At 34.7% G+C, this 24,075-nt stretch overlaps 1 protein-coding gene and 1 non-coding gene across 5 annotated transcripts in view; both read left to right on the top strand.

Moving 5' to 3' along the window:
- Positions 1-24,075, top strand: part of LOC118187688 (uncharacterized) — a 420,235-nt gene that overhangs the window by 84,440 nt on the left and 311,720 nt on the right. The window lies entirely within an intron of this gene.
- TRNAA-GGC (transfer RNA alanine (anticodon GGC)) lies at positions 10,996-11,069 on the top strand. The gene has a single exon. It is a non-coding gene; the product is annotated as a tRNA-Ala (tRNA).

Here is a 24,075-nt window from a genome sequence, read left to right as displayed (position 1 = left end):
TGCCTGGATTCGGACCCGAGTCGGAACCACCAGTGTTCAATGATTTGCAGCACTCGTCCGCTGGTGGATCATCGTTTTATTATAAAGACAGCAAATTCTCATGTTCTACGTAAATGTGTGGAGTTAAGCTTACAGCTTCTTCTTGGTTTCAGAGAAAGAACCACGCGGTGAATATTAAGGAATGTTCCTTCCAGCCAAGCCTTAATGTCGCAAGGCCAAACATTCCATTGTGCGCCAGTATGTATAAAAGGGCGCACGCAGCCAGCAAATGGGATGTTTTTGCTTCTGGATGTATTAAGCGAGACTGCTGGACTCGTGGAAACTAGTTTCTGACGAATCGCGTTGATACGACGAGTGTGTTAAAGATGTTTTCTTTGACGATTTTGATCGTTAATAGTTTTCTTTGTATTTTAATGCAGAAGGTTTTATGCCTTCGCAGTACTGATTTTCGTGAGAGTGTGTGATATAACATTATAGAAAAGGAAAATGAGTTAATAAAAGCTGGAGGAAACATATCTTGGAGGATTGTCTTTAGAAAATTTACTATAACTTACTTTGCTGTGAGTTTAATTATCTAACTATAGTTATTATTGACTGAAAGGTCTATGCTCTTTAATTCTGCTGTTGTAGTATATTTTAACTTGATGATTTAGAATCTTAAGCTCGTACACCAGTTTATTGCTTATATTTGTTAGATTCTGAATTTTGTCTCGCTTCATAAATCTTGCAGTTGTACAAAATTTTCTTCTTGCCAGAGGAGGCGGGGGGGGAATCTCTTTATTTCTAAGATTTTAGAGATATAAGATCATAACCCGTTAAATTTCCCCCACTTCTATCATTGCATGGAGAAAATAAAGGCTTCACTCAATTAGAGCGAAAATTAATGGATCTTTAGCCCCTCCTTAGTACTTTTTCAAATTGGAATTGAGACTTCCCCCCCTTTTTTTTAAGTCTTCTATTTGTGTTTAATTCCAGTAAAACGCTAGAACGGGCAAAGTGTTCATCATGCGTTGAACAGGAAAAGGAAAAAAAAAAAATAAAATTTAATGCTTTTTGATTGACCGGACGCATTTTTTTTAGGGAGAGAGAGAGAACTTTAATGCGCCTTCTTTCTCTTTTTCCCTTTTCTTTTTCAGCTCTTTTTTTTACTGGAAAGTTGAAGTTGTTTTAGATGTGTTTCTTAATCTGTTTTTAACTGGTATAATTACAATTTGAACTTTTTGCAGGAAGCAACTAATTTTGTTCGTGTATTTATATCGCCTAATGAAATTCCGCTTTTCTTCTTTCGAAGTATGAGAATTTTAAATGTTTTTTCCCCCCCCTCTTAAATCAAAAGTTTTTTTTTATTATTTTTTTTATTATTATTTTTTTTTTTTATTGAATATCATCTTGCAGTTTGGGTAATTTTCTTTGTACTGCCGATCATACAACTGATTGTTGTATATTCTAAAAACCATCTACATCTTAGATGAGCAAATTACATTTGAATTGAGAAACAGCAACCCAAAATGCAGATATTAGAATGCACTATATTTATATGTGCGAGTTACCTTGTTGGTTTCCTGTATCTTAACACTTAGGGACTTTTGGAAACATTTTAATATTTTCCGTTGCTTAAATCTTATTGACAGCGCTTAGCATCACGTGCTAGGACCATGAATTCGACCTGGAGAAAATTATAGGCCAGTCTGGAATGCAGGCAAAGACTCAATGCGCTTTAAAACATAGAACTGTGTTTTTTTTTTTTTTTTTTTTTAAATCTACGAAATTGTGTTTTTAGACAGTGTCTTCCTGTTTCCGCGGTTGTCAGAAATATTCTTAGCTTCTTTAATCCTAGCGTTAACTATGTATCAAAAATGAAAACGTTGGGAAGTTACTAGACCGTAGCGTTAACTAAAAATCCTAGCCTTAACTATGTGCCAACAATGAAGACGTGGGGAAGTTACTAGAGGACTATGGAAATGAACTTTGTAAGAATGAATACAACTTGAGATGCAACAACAAAAGGTGAGTGGAGAAGAAATTCTAAGAGGAAGGAAGAAAACACTGATCCTAGTTGTCTGATCCGCCGAATTTCTGCAAAATTATACATAGTTTTCACGTAACGATATATCGATAAAGCAATAGCTGACTACAGCATATGCATTTTTCAATGACAGTGCCGTGTTTTACTTCAGAAACATTTTAAAACGTATTCAAGAACAAATCATTGAACGAATTTTGAGCGAAACAGAGGCCTAGTGAGTCTCAAGCAGAATCGAGTGGTGCTGAGAGGCAAAGTGTAAGAAGATCCTCCCTGAAACAGTTACCTGATTTTTGTTGTTGTTGTTTTAAGTTATGTGTGTACATTTAATATTGTTTTTATCTTTCTTTGCTTGATAATTACTGGTTTTCATTGGTTTGGGATTAAAAACGTGTATACGAAGTACTGTTGTAAAGTTTAAATAAATAATCATCTGTGGTTCATGAACGAATTAATCCACTTTATATTAACTCCTACGGAAAGGAAAAAAAAAATTAATTCAGTTTATGAACGAATACCATAACACATCTTGACATACTGTCAAAAGTCATATTTTCAAAATTGTGTTTCTTTTGGTACAATCAGGTATTCATAATTTTGGAAGGATTTCAATTTCGAGATATTTTTTCTAGTTCTTTGTTAGGCTGTACACCTTAATGTTCCTCTTCGTCTGGAGAAATTCGAGAGCTTTCATTTAGCTAGCGGATCTGCATTATCACATTTCTTTGGCAAGTTTATGTCATCAGCTTCTTAAAAAAGACTTGTTCTCCAACACAGGATATTTTTTTTTTAAATTAAGTCTTCAGACATTGTTCCAGCATTAAATAAATGGAAAATTCAGAAGATTTTTGACACATACTGTGTAATCAATTCTCCTTTGTGTTTATTTCAATAACCATCTTTTCCATCATAGTTTGTGAACAGTGGCTTTTAATAAACAAGATAAAAGTTCAGGGGTTCCAATTTGGTTATAGATGTACCAAAAAAAAAGGGGGGGAACCTACAAAAGGCATTTTTATTTCGGGAAGCAGTCATTCGTAGGAAAAATGTTAATTTGTTAAAAATGTTAATTTAATGTTAATTCACTGCGCAAATTTTTGGATTTGGAACAGTTTTGTCCATTACATTACGTTCCTTTCGTTTCAGCGAGAAGTACCAAAACAACGAAAGTATATGTACTTTTGTATTGGATATGCAGTTTTACATGGGTCGATGTCTGTGCACAGTATCGCTATGAATTGTAAGATATGTTTATTGTTTCCTGAAGACGAGGAAAGTCAAAGTAAAGATGGGTTTACTAGACCACGTTAAGTTCTTCCTCACCTTAACTGTGCAATTTGCGTGTCTAAACTTCAGAATATATTATATAAATCTTGGGCTTTTCCTTTCTAAGCTGTGCGAATCGGAGAGCGGCAGAATGCAGCTTATTTTCCTTAAGCTGCAAAAAGTAGGGATTATTAATCAGTCTATGCATTATATCATAAAGCATAAGATTTAAAGCTTTTCGTCAGAGTGCATGAATTTTTAAGTGCCTAATTATTGTATGGGCAACATTTCAAAGAAAAGAGTTAAGCACTGGTAGATTTTTAACAGTATTAGATATATGATATGTTGCCAGTCGAAGATCGTAACTCTTTCAGAATATTGTACTAGATGCCGCAATGCTTTTTGTTTAGCAGTTTGGTTATAGCATCTGATATACGGTAGTCTTAGCGAAGTATCAGCGTGCCAGTGGCGTAGCAAGCATAACTGGCGCCCGGGGCAAAATAACTTTTTGGCGCCCCCCTCCACAAAAAAAACTTTCAGTAATATTATGTATAGAATATATTCGTAATAAGAAAATAATGCAAATGATAATAAAATGCTGAATCTGCCATAAAATACTCAAAAATATATAAAGATTAATCACTACCTAACTGCACTAGCCTTGGATTAGGAAATGCATCTGTGTCGGCGGAAAAATCTGACCTACGATGATCTAGAATTAGTTAAAAAGGTGTTATTTATTTCACACACACATATATATATATAAATGTTTTTAAAAAGTACAGTTTTTAAACAAGTTTAATAAAGTTTAATATACATTATAGGTAAACAGATATGTGGCAACTTGCCTACTACAACTCAACTCTGCCGGTCTGATAACCCATAGCAACCAAAAACAAAAATAATATTTGTTCCATTCAATTGTTATATTTGTTTAACGATCTGTCTCAAAAAATTGTACTACCATAGTTGGTGACACGTATTTATTACGAATGGCAACCTTCAATGTTGCACAAGTTTGGAGTTTATATGTCTAAATTCTGAGCAGCAGTAAGTTATCCAGTGTGATGAGATGCAAGTAAGACATTCACCTGTCATTTCAAGCTTTTTGCCGCATTCCGGTGAGTCAACATATTTCTGTCATAATTTCAGCGGATATATGTATCGTCTGCTGCATTTGAGCCTCCAATTTCTCTGATTTCAAGTACCAAGAAACTGTGTCACTATATACATATTGATTATTTTTCTATACATATTATTATTGTGCATATTCTATACATATTATTATTGTGCATATTTGATTGAGCTAAAGTGGTTGACAACGATGCTGCTTCGCAATTGGCGAAAGTGGCAGTTAAGCCTTTTTCTCGCCGAGACCCATCGTTATGGTTCATTCAATTGGATGCGCAGTTGAGTCACATTACTGCCAACGAAACTCAATTTTATACAGTAATCGCTGCGTTAGAATCAGAGGTACTGCAATCAGCTCATGAAATAATTTTGAATCCATCGACGGCGGACAAATACAATACTTTTAAAAAATATTAATTTCTGTTTATGAAGCATCCGAGACAGTTAAAATCGAGCAGCTGTTGCATGATTTACGGTTGGGTGATAAGAGGCCTTCTCACTTGCTGTCTAAAATGTCAGATTTAGTCGCCGGTAACCTAACGGATAACATTCTTAAAACATTATGGATGACTAGACTCCCATCTAACATGCAAACCATTTTAGCGGCCAGTAGCGAGCCACTTAAAAATCTTCCCGAAATCGCTGATAAAATTCACGAGATGGCCATTCCAGCGCAAATACACGCAGTGCAGGCTCCTGGTCCAGGTATTGTGGCGTTACAAGCTTATATTGATGATTTGTCCAAACAGGTTGCTCAGTTAGTAGTCATCCAAGCTTAACCTTTCCAGCGCAACCGCTCCGCATCACGTCGAAATACATGCTGTAGCCAACTGAGGAAACGTTATCAAAGCCCTCCTTTGAGTCATAATAGTCATAATACAGGGAAGACCCAATCCTCCTAGTCCCATGGACCATATGATTATGAAAGGTCGACCCCCTCAAAACCACAAAAGGAAAGAAGAGAGAAAAAGAAGCTAATTATCTAAAAATAACTGGAGGTTAATTAACGAACTAAAAATAAGGAAGAGACATACAAACAACGAAGCACAACACCAACATTCAAAATCCAAAAACAATGAAAAACCCCACGAGCAAACAGAGTGGCGGAAACTCTCAAGAAATATTCATTCACATGAATTTTCGGAACAGGCACAGGCGGTCCAAAGCCATCGAGGAATTCCCAATTTAAATAACCTGCAGAAGGTCAAACCGAATTCCCTACAGTATTGCTTTAATAGCATATTATTTGTATAATCATAATTCTATTTAAACTATTAATTTATTTTAAAAATTTACTTTAATAGTCCTACTACTATCTGAATTTAAATGTATTAATTATCCTTAATAATCATAGAAAAGAAGCTCCAGGACTGCCAATAACCGAAACTGGAAAAATTTAAGATTGCCATGTATCATATTAAAACCCTAGTAATTACTTCATTAAGAACAGAATATAAGCCACAATGCATTAAATAAGAAAAATTTTAAAACTTTAAAATTTCAGAACATTTTAAAATCAAAAACTACAATTAAAAAAATATGAAAATTCCATAAAATTTAAAAATCAAAATCCTAAAACTCAAAACCACTAATTTCGCTAATTTAGGATTCTCAACATTTGCATCAGGATTATCAACATTTGCAAGGCCATATCTATGTAACAATCATCTGCATCTCTTCGAAATACCGCATGTACAAAACATCCACAATGCATTAAATAAAACAGTACACAGAAAAATTTCAAAATTTTCGTAGTAAACCTATAAATACTCATAACTGAGAATATAATACATATAATCAAAAGATAAATATACACAATACTAAACAAATATTCCAAATTCAATATTAGAATTGATCAAATCCATTGCACATTTAGAATATGTTTTTACGATTTTCAAGTTCCATGACTTATCTCCCAAACATTTCTTTCTCAAATTTTCCAATAAGGAACAATGATTCAAGAAGTGGTCTGCGTTACCAACTTGATGACAATGACCACACAAGTCTGAATTTTGTAAATTAAATCTCGAGAGGTACGCGGGAAATCTTCCATGCCCAGTTAAAAACTGGTTTAAATCAATATTACTAATTGGTCGCATACCATTTTGAATTTTAATAGACTTCAAAAGACCCACGCACCTCTCTGATTCATTCCATCTAGTAGTATTCCAAATATCATTATAAAAATTTTTCATGTTTCTAATTGCATAACTTCTCAAACCAGAAATTTCTATTTATATTCACAATCATCATTAGTGGTCGCCTCTTTAGCCAGCACGTCGGCCCTTTCATTTCCAACAAAGTCAACATGCGCTTTTATCCAGTGTAAATGAATGCACATATTCTGCATCAAAAATTTCAATAGACATTTAATATCAAATATTAATAAATTAGTAGGACGGGCCGAGGTCAAGGATTGAAGCAAAGACATACAGTCAGTATATATATGAATAGAATTAACACAAGTCAAAATTTTCTTAACCCATTGAAGGGCTTTAACTAAAGCACAGCATTCCGATTGAAATACAGAATTATAATTATTAAGCTTATATTTTTTATTTTCAATTTCAGTTCCATAATGATAAATCACAAATGCTGCTCCCAATTTATCATCTTGCCTGGACCCGCCAGTATAAATATCCAATTCTCCGACTATTGGGGAGTTTACAATCAAATTCAAAAACACATAAATCAGAAGGATGTACCAAAATATTATTAATTCTTTCAAACATATGCCTTGTAATCAAAATATCTTTATACAATTTAAAATCAAGTCTACCAGTTCTAAACAAAAATTTTTCAAAATATAATTTATATAAAATTGAAAGAGGCGGCGTGCCGGCTAGAACGCAGAGCACCTCAGTTGAGACAGTACGGAAACATCTTGTAATCATTAAGCACCAGCTCCTCTGTATCGCATCGAGTTTGTTCCTCAACCTGACCAAATCCCCGGCACTGGATCCCCAGGCACCAATTCCATAGAAAACTCTAGGGATAATTATATTATTCAAAATATCTTTAAGAATGCATGATTTGTTACAAAGTGTCTCACTAGAAAAAGGATCTCCTGTAAAACATTAACATATCATCTGAGAGCCGATGAATTGTTTTAAAATGATCTGCGAAGGTCAACTTGCAATCAGTCTTGACTCCCAAATATTTAATAACATCAACAAACTTTATTCTTTTTCCTTGATATCTAAATCGTGGAGCTCTCACTTTGATCCCAGCCCGCGGGAAAATGATTGCAAAAGTTTTTTCTAAGTTGAATTCAAGACCCTCGCCGATTCTCCAGTTTTCCAGTTTTAACATAACATTCTCAAATGATTTCTCGAGTTTTTCCAATGATGCACCATACATCAGAACAGCAAGATCATCTGCATATGCAATACAGTTAACATCACTGGGGAATTCCAAAATAAGAAATTTGTTTAATATGATATTCCAGAGCAGGGGAGCACTGCAGGAGCCCTGCGGACAACCAATGAAAATCTCTAGTTCTATCTCTGCAGTCTCATCCTTAAAAGCATTAAACAAGATTTTGCGATTGTTAAAATAACTCCTATAACATTGAATCAAACTCCTTGGCAATTTAAGGTTAATCATGGTTTGTAAAATAGAGTTCCAGCACACTGAATCGAATGCAGACGAAACATCCAAGGACAGCAGCACTACATGATGCGAACTCTTATTGCTTCTAATAAAGTCAATAGTATCATATAATGCATCATCTGTAGAACAGCCAGCTGTGAAACCATACTGTCGCCGACTGAGTATCATTCTACTATTCAGGTAAAACTTCAGTCTCTCAACCAAGATTCTTTCATACACTTTCCCAAAAACACTCAAAAGTACAATTGGTCTATATCTGTCATTTTGGAATTAAAACAACTCGACCGATTTTCCAATTTCTTGGAAACACATAAAATTTAAAACAGTAATTAAAAAGCAATATAAAAATATCCAGATATGTAAAAATTAGAATCTGAACAAATATAGGATTAAAACAGTCCGGACCCGGAGCGCTTCGACGCCTTATTTGTTCAACTGCACTTCTGATCTCTGCCTCTGTAATTACAGCGTCATCCAATGGGCAATCAGAAAGTCTATCCTCATCTAATGAAATATCCTCAAGAGCTCCCAATTTGAGTGACTGCAAAAGCTTCTGTCTATTGAGTTCAATCAAATTGTCAGCGTGCTGAGGATTATACAGAGCAACAGCACGTCTCACTTTTTCAGAGGCAATTCGATAAAAACCATTATAATAATAAAGATTATTAAGAAAAAATTTCTTCTTAGTTTCAAATTTTGTCTTCCAAATTAGACGTTTATAAGTTGCCAATTCTTTTTTATATACAATTTTCCTTTCATTACGTATATTGTCAGTTAAATTCAAAATTTGCGAACTTTTCCTCAAAGCACGTATCTGGCGTCGCATACAAGTAAGTTGTGGAGTCCACCACGAAATCTGCCTACTTCCCTTTTGTTTTGTTCGTAACTTCTTTTTAACATCGATAGACAGATTCTCAAAAATTTTTCAATACAATTTTCAATTGTATCAGAGTCTTCACACTTCAATAAACTAATTATCAATAAACTAAAACTTCAATAAACTAAATCGATTCTGCATTATCGGAGCAATTTTATAACAATACCTTGTAATCCGGTGGACATCTCTTGTTAAAACAATCTTAGGAGCACAATGAATATTTTCATCATAATTCAACTGCAAATAACGATGATCACTAAGACTCTCATCCATCAGAACTTGCAGAGCTCCAGAATTGATAGAAAAACCTGGTGAGGTCATAACAAGATCAGTCCATACCTCACCGATGGTAGATTTGAAAGTTGCAGGAAAACTCAAATCATTTAGTAAAATTATATTATTAGAGACGATAAAGTCAAATACCAATCGCCTTCTTGCATCAATATCTCCTGCGCCCCAGCTTGGATGTTTAGAGTTAAAATCACCGGTAACAATGAATTTATTATAATTTTTCATGACCGGGTATTTGTTTTTACCACCACAAATTTCGAAACAAGGCAAAACAAATACCGCCCACCGTGTCGTTATAACGACCAGGGAAACGAGAAGGGCCGTTGCTTGAAGTTGTGAACGACAGCGGCTGGAATTTTGCACGCCTTTTTCTCATCGAAAAGAATTCGGGCTTAAGTTTCTTGTTGTTCTTGTCTTTTGATGTTTCTGTCGTTCCACCACATTTTCACGAACAAAATCGCCTTACCAAGTTACAACTTTATGTAGCAAATGGAACTCCTATTCAAACTTTTGGTGAACGCCTGATATCTCTTGATTTAGGATTGCACCACAACTTCCAATGGCCATTCATTATTGCTACTGTTTCAAGTCCTATTATTGGCGCAGATTTTTTTCAAAAATTTTCTTTGCTTGCCGATCTTAAAAATCGCCGTTTGATAGATTCCACAACCAACTTAACTTATCCGGGAGTAATTCTCAATAGTCAAGATTTGAGCATTAAACTGATTTCGGGTAACTCCCCATGGCATCAACTTCTCAGAGAATTCCCTACAAACACGCGCCCAGTTATGGGTATTTCCGAACCCAAGCAAGATGTATTACATTATATTGAAACTACCGGACCTCCGATTGCCGCTAAACGAAGACGCTTAACTCTGGACAAGCTTAAAGCCGCCAAAGAGGAAATTCAATACATGATGGAACAGGGAATTTGCCGTCCTTCAAAAAGCTCTAGGGTCAGTCCGCTCCATCTAGTTCGGAAACGAAATGGTAACTGGCGCCCGTGTGGCAATTATCACCGGTTAAATGCAGCTACAATTCCTCATCGTTACCCAATCCCTCATATTCAAGGGCTGTATGCAAGTTTTCGAGTGAAAAGCTATTTTTACAGCCATTGATCTTGAGCAGGTGTATCGCAAAGTGCCCGTTAAGCCAGCTGATATTCCAAAAACTGCGTTTATTACGCCTTTTGGACTATTTGAGCTTCCGGTTATGACTTCGGCTTATGCAATGCTTCTCAAACATTCCAACGCTTCATGAAGCAGGTGCTAAACGGCCTTGACTTTTGTGTACCTTATTTTGATGACGTCTTAATCGCCTCCTCTTCAGAGCAAGAACACCTTTCACGTTTGAGAACAGTTTTTGAACGTTTTCAAAGGTACGGTTCAGTCTTAATCCTTCCAAATGCGTTTTTGGCCAGTCAAGAGTATCCTTTCTTGGTCATGAAATTTCCTCCGATGGCGTTCGACCCCTTCCAGATAGAGTCACCGCTATCCGCGATATGCCCGAACCATCTACAGTGAGGAACTTACGACTTAAGAAGATTTCTTGCTATGCTCAATTTTTATCGACGTTTCTTACCTCATGCAGCAACCATACAAGCACCTCTAAATTCCTTTTTGGTTGGAATCAAGAAAAACGATAAACGTGTTATAACCTGGACCGCAGAATCTCGCGAAGCGTTCCAAAAATGCAAAAATGATTTAATTTCGGCAACAAATTTGCAGTATCCTTCCGCATCTAAACCATTATCACTCTACGTTTATAAGGTGAGGGACTCCCGCTTTCCTAGCATGCTTTCGTGGTGTAGTGGTTCTACACGCTGGGCCGGCACTCCAGAGGTCCGCGGTTCGATTCCCGGCGAAGGCGATTGCTATTTTTTTAATCTCTCTTGCTTCCAAATATCCTAATGTCTCTACAGTGGCGCCTAAAATAAAAGGGGTGTTGAATGAGGATTCTCCACACCCAGGATTTGGCGATTGCGTCCCCTAAAAACCCCAGTCGCCCTTTAAAAAGGGGAGTTTATAAGATATTTCTCCCGCTTTCCTAGCGTGCCTTCGTGGTGTAGTGGTTCTGCACGCTGGGCCAGTACTCCAGACGTCCGCGTTTCGATTCCCGGCGAAGGCGTTGCATATTTTTCATCTCTTCTGCTTCCAAAAAATAACCTAATATCTCTACACGTTGACAAATCAACGACAGGTATAGGAGCAGTTTTAAAACAAAAAGGTCAAGAATTATGGAAACCACTTATTTTTTATGGAAACCACTTATTTTTCTAAAAACCACAGTTTTTAGAAAAATATAAATATATTTTTCTAATAAAATATAAACATATTTTTCTAAAAAACTCTCACTAGCACAAACCAGATACAGCACTTACGATCGCGAATTATTAGGAATTTATGAAGCTGTCAAATATTATCGGCATATGCTATAGGGACGCGTTTTCATGATCTTCACAGATCACAAATCCTTAATCTATACTTTACAGCAGCGTTCGGATAAAGCTTCTCCTCGTCAAATGAGACACCTAGACTTTATAGGGCAATTTTCAACAGATAAATCCGTTATATTGCGGGTTCGCAGAATATTGTAGCAGACATCTTGTCTCGTATTGAAGAACTAGCCGTTCCTTCGCCAATAAACTTTGCTGCCCTTGCGGATGAACAACACCGGGATTCAGAACTACAAACCCTCTTGAAAAGCAAATCTTTCACCAATCTCAACTTGCAGCCTATGCAGCTGTCACCTGGAAAATCACTTTATTGTGATGTTCAGGATTCAAGATTTCGACCTTATGTTCCCTCCGTGTTTCGCCATGCCATTTTTAGTCAGTTACATCGTCTGTCACATCCTGGCATCAAGGCTTTAAGGAAACTGATATAGCAACGTTTCGTATGGAATAGCATGCAAAATGACATAGCCAATTGGACACCATCATGCTTGGAGTGCCAAAGATCTAAAACTGTCAGACACACCATCAGCCAACTTAAAAATTTTAATTTGTCCTCATCTCGCTTCAATCACGTGCACCTCAACTTGGTCGAGCACTTATATTTATTAATAATAATATAATACGTGAATAAAATTAATTATTATGTATGCATTTTTCTTACCTTGAAAATTTAGAAGCAAATTTATCATTTACTTCAAAGTCGATCCTTTCAAATTTTTCTCTTTCCACACTTAAAAATGCTAGATGACTTAGGGGATCTTGTCCCACCGTTGATTGTAAATATGTGAAAATTTATTTTAATTTCCTGAACGAACGTTCATAGTAAGTAGTATTTAAAGTGCGACTCTTAGGTTTGGAAAAACATATTCTCTATAGATCTGCAGTGGAGTTTTAGGTTCTGTTTCTTTTCTACTGCGGAGTAACGTCATGCAGTCACAGTCACTGCTCAAAACAATTAAGCTGTATTGTAGGTTCGGTATGAAATAACCATATAATCGATAACATTTTTGAACAAAAGAAAATAGAAGAGATTATACAGGAAAATTATAACGTTTACAAAGTTGGGAATATGCAAATTTAGTCTGTGACGTCGAAAACTATGCGTTTTAGATAAGGAGTAAGGAACGACCTGCATATGCTATAGGGACGCGTAATAATGCGTTTTGTAATAGAAGATTAAAACAATTCACATGCGTTGAATGCTTCGTAGCAGTGAATATACGATGTCTCAGCAAGATGACTTAGTTGAATCAGTAGCCAGGAAGGCCATCAGCCGTTTACAGGAGAGTCAAACGCAATCCATTGTAGCGAAATCTCAAAAAATGTCATTTCCAGATTATGGAATCGGATTTTGGAAACTGGATATATTTGAGAAATTCGGGACAAGGTCGTGTTATCGTTTTAAAATAAAAAGTGGGAGATATATGTGCATTTCGTTTTAAAAAATTAAAATATATCTCTACTTTAGAGAAATAAAGTGGTCAGAAACAACGTTTTGGCTGATGTACTGCAAGCATTTTATTACACAAATCAAGAAAATAAATAATTAATTATATTACAATAGTTATTAATTTTAAATATATTTTCCAGAAATCGATCAAAATAAAAACTGAAATTTTCCGGAAAATCTTGTTTGGAGACCATTTGGCGCCCCTGTACGAGCGGCGCCCGGGGCATCATGCACCCCCTTGCCCCCCTCTCGCTACGCCACTGCAGCGTGCTCAAAATTTTATATTTTTATTCAACTAAACAGGTTAGAATCATTAAAGTGTGTTTATAATATGCTTTGAAATCAGCTTCTAGTTACTGTAGTACGTTTTAAGATGTATATATCTGCCATTGCAGTTTGAGGAATATTTTCCCATCACATCAAGAATTCCATATCTGTTTAGTTTTTAATTCCCGTTCGCTACGTGATAGGAACTGAGTATCAACCGTGTTGAAGAAAAGAAAACACGGAAGTGTCTGTTCTTACTCTCAAGCTCTGTAGTTTCTCCTTTCCTAAGAATATGGTTATGATTTCTTTGTGCATTCGAAGCTCTTAAAAGAACAACTTACGACAATATCAGACTCATTTTATTGCTTCAAAATGCTCGACGTGTGTAATGCTTCCAGGTGTTGCCAATGTTGCTGCTTCTGTGCTACTGCGAGTCCTTTCAAGAGGTTTTCCTTTCCAAATGTTTCCCGTAGTAAGCAATGGTTTTCTTTCCTTTCCTGCAGTGATATCATGCGGCTCCATTTCGTGGCATCAAGGTCATTATGAGCAGTGAGTTGCAGAATGAGTAATTAATTGCAGTTTCTCATGTTGCAACTGTACGTACTGCTGTTCCATTCAATATTCCGATGTTTTTAATAAAATGTGTAAAATGCTGTTGAAGGGGCATATATAGATATTGATGGATTAGTTCATTTAGAATCGGTTTTTAGCGTGAATTACCGGACGGCTCATTTATTTATCTGTGCACTTTTTTAGTTTGGGTTAAATGAAAATTTTTAACAATGGACAAATTTCTCAATCTCTTAAGAACAGAAATTTAGGTGATTTTCTTCCGGAAAGCTCTTAATTATAAAACAAAATGACAGCTTTCCATCCTACGAGTGCTGCGAACCCTTTGCCGTCGTATTCTTTTTATAGGTTACCAAAGCTCAAAACCATACTGATCGTGTATTAGTAAATCAATCCGTTGATGGAATATCATTTGCGCAGGTTTCAAATTTTATCATCTATACTATATTTTATCAAGTTGAAACAGATGTTTACTTCCTTTTGCCTTTTATTTAAAGAGTGTTGAAGTAGGTAGAAGGGAAGTTCAGAAGGTGTCATACAAAAAGCGTGAGTAATTTTAAATTGTAATGAACTCATGGCTTGTGGTGATGAAGTTTCGCAGTGTAAATTCGTATTGTTTTATTTAGATTCCATTTAAGTGATGACTGAAACAGGATAATAAACAGTTTTTTTGTGGACATTCATCGAAACGAGGAAATAAAACTCCTGCGTCACATTTTGGCCGCCTTCGTAATGTTGCTTCGTAATAAAAAGTACCGTCAATTTAATACTAGTCGGCTGTTGCTCGGAAAAACAGAAACCTCGGGCATGCAGGTACCGTAACTTTTATGAAGGCTGCTTTTTTCCAAGTTAGAAACTTATCTTTATAAGTCTGCGGACACTCCCTCCCCTTTAATGAGCAAGCATAACATGTGACGGGTCCTCTTCATAATGACGGGGCATCATTATGAAATGGTTGCATCATATTTTATGTATGTCTGGCGATAAGTAAAACAGCTGATCTGTGACTTTTCAATGCAGAATATTTGCGCACCAACTAATGATTTATCATCCTTGTTTAAAGAAAAAGTGCTTCATAGCTAGCTTTATGCTTTTCACTATTAGAAAGATGTAAAAAGCAGGTATTGATTGGTGTGTTCTAATCGCAAAATTGTATAAGTGTTTAATACCATATCCTGTGCTGAGAAACGAGATCGTCACGTCGGAAAATGCTCCGAAATATGTAGTGCAGTAAAAGATTATCAATTGTAATTTTTAATAGTTCTTATTTATGAAAATCTAGAGCTGAAAATATTTAATACAATTTTTCATTTCATACGAAATTAGGAAAAAGCAATTTCAATTAGATCATCCGTGTCTAAATAAGTGCGACTACTATCAAGTTGATAAAATGAACATCCGCTTTTAGTGCTACTTGAACAATGTGCATAACGTATTTGTGTCATTTTATGCATTGGGATATTTTATTTCTCGTCAAAATGTTTAGGACGCAAATGTAGTTACTAATTTTATCATATGATTCATCTTCATGCACATATATTTTTTGCTACCTATAGAATAAGAAACCGCAAGAGGGGTGGTGGTGGTGAGGAAAAAGCAAATTGGTATGTTTTGAAAATAATCGTGTCTTATCCTGTGTCATGTCTCCTGCGCGTTGGCATCCACGCAAGGCTTACGCGGTCATTTATCATTGGATAGAATTGGGGCTGCGTCTCCAATAAATATAGTACAGTTTTATGATTTCTGATGGGTAATGATTAAATGGTTGTATGGCGCCTGAAAGGATCTGTGACGGCGATCTGTATGTCTCAATCCTTAGTTAAGGCTTCTGCGAGGGTTGTAAATTTAGGTTAATAGCATATTATTTCATAATATTATGATTTGATGAGGAAGTGAAAATATTTTCGATTCTTTGTAAAGCTGATTAAGGAATTAGCAGTGAGAAGTATGTTTTGTGTTTGGATTATAAACAGAGAAAAGAAGGATGTTTCAAGTTCCAGAAACTGTTTTCTTGTTCGCAAAGGCAAAATGAACAACTAATTACGATGCATTAAGAAATGCTGACACTGATTTATCTAACTATTTCTGATCTGGTAATATTTACTAAAATTTATCAATATTGTGCTATACTCTGGCAAGTGCAGGTTTTTTTTTTAATTCTACGTTAAGTCTGGAAACTAGGAAGACGTGCAAGGACTGACCGTTTTTTAATTTATAATGGAAAGAGGATGTTGCTTGAAGTTGTTCAGCGATTAACTTCAGGGGATTATTTGTTTTGAGTTCTATCCCTTCTCTGACAGTAACATCAGAACAAGTCCTCGAATATTGTTATTAGGAGAGCAAGATTGTTTGTCGTCGGACAAAATCAATATAAAAATCGATGTAAAAATTTGTACTATTCAACACAACAAAGACAACTGACCTAACAAAGACACATATTAAAGTTTAAAACTTAATCTCAGAAAAACAATCAAAGTAATCTGTGTCTTTATCAGCCCAGCTCTTACAGGCTGAAGTAAGTAGTGCAAAAAATTGTAAAATTGTAGCGTCAAAAACATAAAAAAATTTTAAAAAGCGTAAAAGTATTTTAAGTGTAGTCCCAAAACAAAATGTGCAAATATTAGCAGTTCAGTGCAAATACTAGCAGTACATGAAAAAATGAAAACATATATAAATTTTAAAGCTATATAGAACGGGTTAATTTTTTTTAAATTACAGCATCACATTACAAACAAGCAAAAAAAGCTTCAGAAATTAATAATAGTAATTTTTGATGTAATAATAAATTTAATTTTCGATAGATTCCAAAAAAAACATTTAAAACAAAAGCAACCAAACATAAGAAAAAATTAGTGAAAGAAAATTGTATCTAAAAAATAAAAAATTAAAAGCGGAATTAATTCTTAAAATCTGTAACATTAGAGCAACACAATTTTGAAATGAAAAAATATTCTCTACCTGTTCAGTAGCAAAATACTGTTGCTAAGCCTAAAACGTGCTAAATAATGAATTTAGGTAGTAATTTTAAACTGATTGATATTAATAAAAACAATTAGAAAAATTTCTGGTGTACCAATAAATATAGTGTAGTAGAAATGAATAATTTGTAAAATTAAGTTCGAGTGATTATTTGTTCTCTTTAGCTCAACGAATGGAATAAGTTGCGGTGTTTAATACTAAAATAATAAATTTTTTTAAAATCCAGGGTCAAGAAAATTATTGTGCATTGTGAAAAAATATTTTTTGTAGTTAAAAAAAAGTGAAGAATAACTAAATAAATTCGAAGTTAAATAATTGTGATAAAGTGCCTAGTCAACTGTGAGCAATCTTAGAGCATGCAGAAGAGGAATTTAGCAAAAATTGTTACAAATTATAGATAACCTAAAAAAGGTAGAAAACGAAAAACTTCAAATATTACAGAATATGGGAGTGTAGTGGAATTTCTTGAGACTTGGAAGCTGAAATAGGCCCATTTTGTTAATAAAAGAGATGCATAATTATTAGATAGTCTAATCTAAATTAAAACTAATGTAAAAATTTTGACAAGAATGTTTAATGCAACTGTGTTAAGAACGTCCAAATTATACCACGACAAATGGTTTAAGTATAGCCTATCAAGAAAAACAGCATGTTAATGGGGAAAATAATTTTTAGATTAACAACTGCAGTTAAGCTAGCTGGTTTTTTTTTATGAAGTTATGTAGAATTTCTTACCCTTTAGCATTTTAATTAATAAATTAAGCTCTTTTGTAAAGTCATTTCTGTTATTACAAATATTTTTATTCTTATTGTTTGACTAATAATAGTTATAAGGTATTTCTCTCGTCTTCCTAGCGTGTTTTTGTGGTGTAGTGGTTCTGCATGCTGGGCTGGTATTCCAGAGGTCCGTGGTTCGAATCCCGGCGAAGGCGTTTGCTCATTTTTCACCTCGCCTGCTTCCAAAAATACCTAATATCTCTACAGTCGCGCCCGAACTAAAAAAAAGTGTGTTGGACGATGCTTGTCCTCACCCAGGATTTGGCGATTGGGTCTTCTAAAAACGACAATCGCTCTTTAAAAAAGGGAGTATGTAAGGTATTTCTCCAGCTTTCCTAGCGTGCCTTCGTGGTGTGGTGGTTCTGCGCGCTGGGCCGGTATTCCAGAGGTGCGTGGTTCGACTCCTGGCAAAGGCGGTTGCTAATTTTTTATTTCTCCGGGTTTTCCAATTAACCGAATGTCTTTACATAGTGTTAGCAGTAATTTTTTTGGAGAATATTCCATAAGATATATTTTCTCGAATATACTTTTTTTTCATTCCAAAAATTTTGTTGCTCTAATGTTAGATTTTAAGAACTAACTCCTCTTTTTATTTTATATATATTTTCTCGAATATATTTTTTTATTTCAAAACTTTTGTTACTGTAATGTTAGATTTTAAGAATTAATTTCTCTTTTTATTTTTTAGATCAAATTTTTATGTGTTAATATTTTTATATGTTGATTTTTTTGTTTTACATGATTTTTGGGCTCGGTCCACTTAAGTGGAAAATTAATGTGATTAGATTTTAAAGCTTCTTTGCTTGTTTATATTTTAATGCTATATTAAAAAAATGTAACCCAGCCTTAGTATTAACATCCTCTTTTTTCCATCTATTGGTTTGATTGCTTATATTTGCATGTTTTGTTTTTTGGACTCGGTCTACTCAAAATAATATTTTTACGCTTTATTTTGACTTTTTTTTAAGCTTGTTTACGTTAGTGATGCTGTAATTTTAGAATTTTTTTACACTACTTACGTTGGTCTTTAGAGGTTTGACTGATAAACTTACTTTGGTCTTTAGAGGTTTGACTGGTAAACTCGGATTACTTTCTTTGTTTTTCTAATATTATTTTAAATTTTAAGTAGCCTTTGTTTCTTCAGAAACAGGTTAATTTATTTCCTTCTTTCGTTGCACCAACCTTCTGATGAAGATTCAGTGAAAGACGAAAATTTCTTTTTTTATTTTTGCATATGATTTATTCCGAGTTGAATATGGGATGTATTTTAAACGTGTTATTTATTTTGCATTACTACCGCCATTTGTTGCTGCTCTCAGTACGCAATAGAATTTAATTTTGAACTGCTTTTTACTGTGTATTTTTTAAGTTTTTCTTATACTCGTTTCTCTCGTTTAGATATATTCGTGGAAAGAGCAGTCGATATAGAAGACGAATGTTAAGTATAAAACGTAAAATTAGAGGTAAAAATGTGAATCTGGTAGATTTTTCAATAAAACTCTATTGGTTTTTTGGGGGCAAACACACAAAAAAGTGATCAAAGAGGTAAAACCAAAATATTAAAATATTGAAAACTTAGAGAAAACTGAATTGGTATGTGTTCGTAGGGAAAATTTTATGAATGTTCAGAGAAATTCAGTTCATCGCATAAAGCTTTGTATATACTTCTAGCAAAACCAAACTTTATTTTTTTGCGTAATTTTTCGTTTGATAGTCATTACGCCAGTGACGTTAAATCTACGTGAGAAATGTAATACCCAAATGGTAAGTAATATGAACGTAGCTGAAATAAACTCATGCGAATAACTACGCCAAAATAATTTCGATCAAATACTACGATGATGTATATGGAAAATAAGACCACAAAGAGTTAAGGATTTTTACTTAAGAAAGTGCACCGTTCCTGCTCTAAGGTATGCATTTCTGCATCTTAACACTGTGTTATGCAGTGCATAGTGTGTGTGTGTGTTAATTTACACCTTTCATTTTTCGCTAATGTTTTGAAAAGATTTAAGGCGTAACTTGTTTCACATAAAAATTTTATGTTTTGGAGCAATACTTTGTTATTTTCCGGCAAGCAATCATAACGAGATCTGTGTAGTTTGCATTGTTGGTGCTTTCTTTCTTTCTTTTTTTTTTTTTTTTTTTTTTTTTTGTCTTCTTTCCTTTTCATTCCAATTATTAATCTTTGCAGACGGCATGCATTTCCGTTTACTATCATACTTAAAGTAAGGAATGCATAATAAAAAAGTAGATAAAAATTTAAACGACAGAAATATTAAAATGTGTACAGTGGAGAAAGCCGGTTCTAAGTTGTAAATTACAATATATTACCTGAAGGACACCGAAGCTTTGTCTTTCTCTGCAATAAAAAATATTTAGGCTGCAGGCAAAGAGGAATCGAACGTCGCTAAACCTTTTAGACAAGAAAGGAGGGAAAAAAACTTGTTTGGTGAACTTCTTAATTATTTTCGACTTTTAGAGACTTAGGTATGTCCTGCTTCTTTTTGGACTATATGAGCCTTCCTGACATCTAGAATTCTTGGCTATTAGCGAAAGATCATGGAACCCAAAAAGCATTTACATGTTAAAAATGAAAAATCTACGAAATGAAGTTTTATTTATAATTTTTCGAAGTAGTGCAAACCTTGTAAGAGCGGATCTTCTTATGACGCATTTTCGATGCGTTCTCTCCAGAAAATATTTCTTTAGTGCAGTTGAGCGAATTTATTGTCACAGCTGCATATAACAATTCAACAATTTCACTGCAGTTTTAAAAAAGAAGGGTTGTTGGCAAAATTTTCCCGTGGTTTTGAAGGAATTTTACGACCTGCTAATGTTAAATTATTGTATAACAGTTATTTAATGCTTTATTATGGATTTTAAGTCATATTTATTAGTAAATAGATATGAAAATTTTTCTTATATGTGCGAAGTATAGGTTTTAATTTCTGATAAAATATCCTTAATTTCTGAATAAAATTTTGTGTGTCATGTATACTTGTCATATTTCTGCGTTAGACTTATAAAATTACGTGATAGCTAAAACATTTCGGATTTGTGCAATATGCGGGTTTGTGCATCTGCTGTGACATGTTCTTACGTTCGTTTTTACGGAAGAAGACCAATGGCCAAGTACTTAAACCAGCTGAATACTGGAAATTCGGCCTGGATTCGATAACGGACGAACAGGCTGGTATCATGGTTGGTTTTCGCAGTTTTTTCCATATGTAACCTGGATATGATCCAGTTCCTCGTAGAATATCCTCCACGAATTCACCTTTCCACTTAGGCAGATAGCTGTTGTCGTTTTCATATCCAAATAACCGATGCTAACCTTTTACGAAGATCATGCTTTTTGTGAGAGCCCGGTTTGCACTGGTACAATACGAATGAATTGTTTGTACTGATATACAAATGCGTACATAAGGAGGGGGGAAGGCGTGTATATTATTTTCTCTTATCGAAATGATGCTTGAAAAAACTGGTACCTTTCCATTTTATTTACTTCGTTGTTATAGGCTCCTATAAAAGAAAAGTGAGGGGCATGCTCCAGTAAAAAGCCTCTTCGCTTTTTATAGAGCATTTGACGTCACATATTTTCGTAATTCTTCATTTGCTGCTCTGTCAGATAGATGAATGTTAAGAATAGGTATATAGGTCTTTTAAAAGTATTCAGGATGTGTTCTTAATCTTCGTGAGTAATCATACAGATACTGAATATACATAATTCGTAATCATACAGATATTTTAAAAATAATTTATGCGTGTGAATGAAGCGAATTTTTAAAAATTTTTTGAAATTTTTAAATGACGTGACTAATTCTATTAAAAATACACATTTATGCGGATATTTTCTTTCTTGGCATTTATCATGCCTTCACTCAAAAAAGGAAGATATAATATTATAATTCCGTCGCACGCAAGATTTCTTGTGTGGTTTTAATACGACCGCCACGAACGAAAAATATTTTCCCATCTGTGCTATCGCTCCTCCATCTTCTTTTCTTGTTATGAATGTCATAACACGATATTAGCAGGATGGTGTTGTGATTCTTTTACGTCTTATCACTAAAGTAATATTTTTGGATTTCCGTTAGAAAAAGGGAAATCTGGCAGAGAAAATTGTTCTTTTAGTTTAGAGACAAAAAGTTATCGTGATTGGTTATCTGTAGCGAAACTTCGGGAGTCGAGAGGAAATGTTTTATTTTGATCATTTTGCTTACGTCTGCGACATTTATCGTTGGTGCTTATTGATGTTGTATATTTCAGAGTTTTTGTTTGCTGAAAGAAATAACCCGAGTGATTCTATTTTTGAAATAATTGTGTTCTGTATATGTTATGTCCTGTGACTTATCTCACGTGTTTGACAGTAACATTAGAACAAGCCCACGAAATTCATCGTGGCAAGGAGCAAGATAGTGCCTGTCGTTGGCAAGAGCCTTGAGCACCATACAGGTGACAGCACGACTTTGCCGAGTTCCGCCACTAATTTTGATGGACAGCACCCTGGGGGGGGGAACGGGTCTGAGGGTCTCCCACCCACCCTCTTCCCCTACCTTCAACATCTTCAGAGGACTTTCGGCTCGCCATATATTTAGAGTGCTCCATGTCGCAAAAACAGTATACATTTAGTAACATCCATGCATTTTTTGGGGATTCGAACCGGGTCGCTTCGGTACGGCAGTCAGAGTCCATCTGGTCACACTGAATTTCATGTATGAGTTTTTGGTAATTAAAAACATCCTCGTAGCTCCTCAGCGCCCTTATTTTCAAAAATCGAGTCCATGTGACGTTTTCTAATACGATTGAAAACCCACCTGAAAAGACGATATTTTGGAACATTAGAAAACATTAAAACGACCGTAACCGACCAGTGCATGGCAATTCTAGTATCCGAGTGCCAGCACTGCTGTGAAAAGTGGCGAAAATCGTCTTCAACGCTCTGTGACTTCCCAAGGTGACTACTTTGAAAGATACCACACGCGCACAAATAAATAAAATAGTCTTATTTCTTTTATCATTAGTTTGATTAGCGGGAATTCTTTTTCTGCTGCTCATTTTTAAAAGTATTTTCGCGCATGTGGTGTAAGCAGTTACAGCTTTATTTCGAAATCGTAAGGCCTTTTTTTTTTTTAATGAATAAGGACCCGATTTTTAAAGAGATAAAGAGATGTTATAGTGAAAATTTTATTATTTTAAAGGATATATAAGTAACCTAATAAATTTTTTAAACGATTTCGAAGTACGTGTATTGGAGGACGAGGATCGATGTACGTTATTCTTTTTATAAAGCGCATGCGCAGTGTAAATCTTTCGTAACGCAATATTTTTAGGTAGCATGAGCGTAAAATAATTAAACTAGTACAGTGGAAACTTGATTATACGCTAGTCATTTAGCCTTGCGTATCTATTATCCGTCAACAACTGAGACAAATCGATTAAGGTAAGGAATGCACAAAAAACAAAAAAGGAAAAAAAAAAATAGTTAAATGTAGGTAATATTGTGAGGTATTATTTTGTCACCACACCGGAAGTCCGTGGTTCGTATCCCGGCGAGGGCATTGCTCATTTTTCACGTCTCCTGCTTCAAAATAGCCATTTGTCTCTACAAGTTTAAGTACTAGATAAATTTGTTATTATTTATTTTATATATGTGTAATAATTTTGTCAGTCAAACACAGGAATGACAAAGCTAGGTATCAGAATCCGGACATTGTTGTGGCTGAGTGTAAGGCGGCATCCTTTGATGACAAAGAAGAAGTTAGCTGTTTTAATTCCGCATCTTTAATCAATTAAATGCAGATCATTTTTCTTTTAGATTAAATTCGCTAAAATTACATATTCAATAATAATTCAAATTAAATAAGATTAAATTTACTGCGTCGTACTGTTCGAACAAAGGGAGTCAGATGGGAAGAGCGGCAGGAGTAAAGCAGTCTGACTAAAAAATGGCGTGAATTCTGCATTGATAGTAGCGGTTATACAACATGCCAGAATGTTCTCGAAAGTACTGGCCAAGGAGGAAGATCTTGAAATTTAGGAAAGTTAATTAGAGGTTGCCTGTTCGCGTAGAGCAAAGACATCGTATTTTTTTTTTTTTTTTTTTTTTATATTTTAACATACTGTATATATGATAAAAGTACGTGTAAAATGAAATCCTAACTTTAGTGTATTTATTTCTCTTTTTAAATCTAAAAATAGTAACATTCTCATAATAAATCTCTTGAAACCGCGTCATTTCAAAATTAATCCTTGTCATATGATTCTTACATAACGAAGAGTGTACTTGCATACAGAGCCGGATGTAGACTTGATATGGCCCTAAGCTATTTGAGATATGGGACCATTTATAAGTCTGTTATACTATATTTTAA

The sequence above is a fragment of the Stegodyphus dumicola genome, chromosome X1 (assembly GCF_044657685.1).
Source record: "Stegodyphus dumicola isolate Sdum_Otavi_A_Nest chromosome X1, ASM4465768v1".
Taxonomy (NCBI): Eukaryota; Metazoa; Arthropoda; class Arachnida; order Araneae; family Eresidae; genus Stegodyphus; species Stegodyphus dumicola.
The sequence above is the reverse complement of the archived record's forward strand: the minus strand, read 5'-3'. Positions and strand labels throughout refer to the sequence as shown.